Genomic DNA, 2,967 nt, shown 5'->3' with positions numbered 1-2,967 from the left:
TGTGTGGTGGTGGTGGGGCTTTAGAATAAATATTTTGAGGAATTTTGATAAAACGGGCTGGGAGTTCTGTGTGTCCATAAGTGCTGGTCAACATCTCCTCGGGGTCGTGGCTCCTCATTAACCTTAGCTGTCCACGTAAGATGAAATAAAACAAGCATTCGAGCAAGAGGAAGGACAAATTAGCATTAATGAGGTCATTTAAAGTTGATGACTGTAAAATGGAGACAATGCTTTTAGAGTGCTTAAATGATACACGATAATCTTTCCCCATATTTGTTTTATACTTTCTCAACTCAAGCTGATGACCACTTCTGATGTGATTTGTTGAATGAAAAAAATCAGTTATGTGTTTTGTGGAGACTTTTGGGCAAAGTTTCAACAAATTAGGCTTTGACATCTTGGTAAATGTTAAATTATCTCACAGGGCTTTTATAGGAATTGGGATTTTTCTTGCCCCTACTTTTCTGTCCAAATCGAGAACTTGGCAGAAGAGCTTGGGAACACAACGATTCTACTTCTCCTAATCTGCTATTGCTCATCTTAATTTAAAGCAAACAACAACAGAAAAAGGAGAATTTAAAGAAAGGCTATGCTCACAGCTTTTTCCACCCTGTAACTACTCAGTTTCCGAAAAAAGTTGCCCAGACTCGTATAGCCGAGACTTCTTTTTCTAGTTAGCTGGCGAGAGCTTGGGCGAAGCTCATTTCCAGTGTCCGGTGTGGCGCGCAGCTCTGGAACCCAGGACACAGGAGCCTCAGGCCTCCTCGTGTGGCTCCTCTGTGTTCAGCCAGTGTCCGACCCGTGTCCTGATCTTAAAGCGCACGCCCTGAAGACACGCAGGGTGTCTCCCCACCTGGTCTCCTTGCCTTGTTCAGGGAAGGAACGTGGAGCAGGACGCTTCATTTCGGTTGGGAGAGGGGTTCTGTGGCTGTAGTTGACAGCGCCTGTGAGAACAGCGGATTTGTTGCCCCTTTGATGTGTTTACTAGCGCGGAGTCTGGCTGCTCTGTCTTTTCAAATGTCCTGCGTCCAGTGTGCGGCCTACATAGGGCACCGCTGACCTCCGCGTCCTCTCTCTGAAGGGTCAGGGTCCTAGCCCCCCCCTTCATCCTGTGCAGTGTTTTATCAAAACTTGGGTACCATTCAGCTCGCCTCCTCTGTATTCTAACAGGTAGTTGGTTTGCTGATCTGTAATGAACTAATTCAGGTTAAATCACTGGATAGATAATAATCGCTTAGTATGTTGCCTTTGCTTTGGTACCAGGGATCAAACTCAGAACCTTGTACTTGCAAAGCAGGCAGTGGAACCACTGAGCTAAATCCCTGGCCCGTTGTGTGGCCTATTGTTTTAGAATTTCTTTATGAATCATGCTTAAAGGAAATACAATTTGTTTATTCCTGGGCAATCTGCAGTCTGTTTAGGAGAGGAGAGAGAAGACTTGGGCCGGCAATTTAGCTCAGTGGTGCCGCTGCCTGCCTCACAAGCGCAAGGTCCCAAGTTCAATCCCTGGTACAAAAAAAAAAAGAATATACCAACTTAACGCGTGCAGTGTAAGCAAAGCAGACAAGAGGCAGCTCTGTGCTATAACAAATATGAAAACCCAGGGCAGAAGATTAATTCCATGGGAAAATATCTGAACAGAGCCAAGACGTAGAGAACTCGTGTATACTTAGAAACAAGAAAAGATTTTTAAAATCGTGGGAAAGTCAGCGTCAGAAGTGGGAGTGGTCCTGTCCTGTTTGATCTTCTTGCTCATGTGGCTCAGGGATTTTCACAGACCAGCCCCACTCGGTGCACGTTGTCAGGGAGCAGTGTGGATGCAGAAACCCTCTTATTTCATAAAGCCAGAAGGATCTGGACAACCAAGTTTTCAGGGAAACTGTAGGTCAACTCTGATGACTAATATAGATTCAGAGTTTAGCTATAAGGATGACATTGCACCGATCCAGGGAGGGTGAAGGGGCTGGGGCTCTGGCCAGGGTCTGTCTGGATTCTGTGGCGATGGGTGGGCTGGGACCAGGGACGAGGCGTGCAGAGTCGCAGACCCCCACGTCCGGCCTTGTGGACTTCCGTTGTAGAGTTCGGAGCCTTGGCCGCCGTGTCACTGTCTCGGTCCTCCCGGATGGGGCTATGTGGGCACCATCGGGGCTGCCTGCGAGCAGCTCAGGCCCACAGGACACGCTAGGCCATCCTGGCGACTCCTCTCCCCGACCCCGCGGCGAGGCCGCCCCGGAATTCATCCCCAGAGGAGTAGGGAACAGCCGCCTCCCCGGCAGCTCTGCCCTCGGAGTTGCTGCTCTCCGCAGTGTGTGGCCCAGGCCCCCATCCAAGGTGCTCCGGCGAGTCTGCGGGACTCTGGTGTGAGCTGTCACTGTCCTCGGATGTTTCCATCTTTATGCCCCGCAGTCAAAGTCGCTCAAATTTGCAATTAGATGACTTCAGTCGTTTTGCCTTCGTGTTTTGCTATCACAGACCCATCCGCGGTAGCGGACATCACCAGCCTTAGAGAGCCTGGAACATCTTGACACATCACTCGCGTACCTCAAAAGAGGGCTTGCGCTCATCAGAGAGCTGGGAGAAGCAGTCCCGAAGGGCCCCTGTGATTCAGCCAGGCACTCGATAATTAGGTCTAAATGGCCAGAAACTTTTTTTGCAGGAGACAAGACCATTCTGTGCAGAAGAGGCCTCGCCCGAGAGCCGAGACGCTGTCACTGCCATGAAAGAAATCGGCGCACAGAAGCAGGGTTCACTTCGGAACTGCGCGGATAGGTGGACGCTAAACATGTCAGGATAATTACACCGGGAGGCCGAGACGAGAAACACCAGCGTCTCCGTGGGTTGAGTCAGAAAGCTAAAGGAAAGGTTCAGGGCTCGGTCTGCTGTCCTTGATGCTGGGCCCTGAAGCCAGGCCCTGCACACTGGGCTACATCACTACATTTCTCCTCCTCCTCCTCCTCCTCCTCCTCC

General features: G+C 50.2%; 1 protein-coding gene across 2 annotated transcripts in view; it reads left to right on the top strand.

The window, feature by feature from the left end:
• Window positions 1-2,688: 2,688 nt before the first annotated feature.
• The window catches only part of Col14a1 (collagen type XIV alpha 1 chain), a 161,684-nt gene continuing 161,405 nt past the window's right edge, over window positions 2,689-2,967 (top strand). The window contains exon 1 of one of the 2 annotated variants that reach the window (XM_010619503.3): window positions 2,689-2,833. The gene's annotated coding sequence lies outside the window, so the exon portion shown is untranslated. The remainder of the gene's footprint in view (window positions 2,834-2,967) is intronic. The other variant, XM_010619504.3, reaches the window with a different exon arrangement.

The sequence above is a fragment of the Fukomys damarensis genome, unplaced genomic scaffold (assembly GCF_012274545.1).
Source record: "Fukomys damarensis isolate Sample0158 unplaced genomic scaffold, DMR_v1.0_HiC HiC_scaffold_5, whole genome shotgun sequence".
Classification (NCBI taxonomy): Eukaryota; Metazoa; Chordata; class Mammalia; order Rodentia; family Bathyergidae; genus Fukomys; species Fukomys damarensis.
This window is presented reverse-complemented; position numbering and strand designations above follow the sequence as displayed.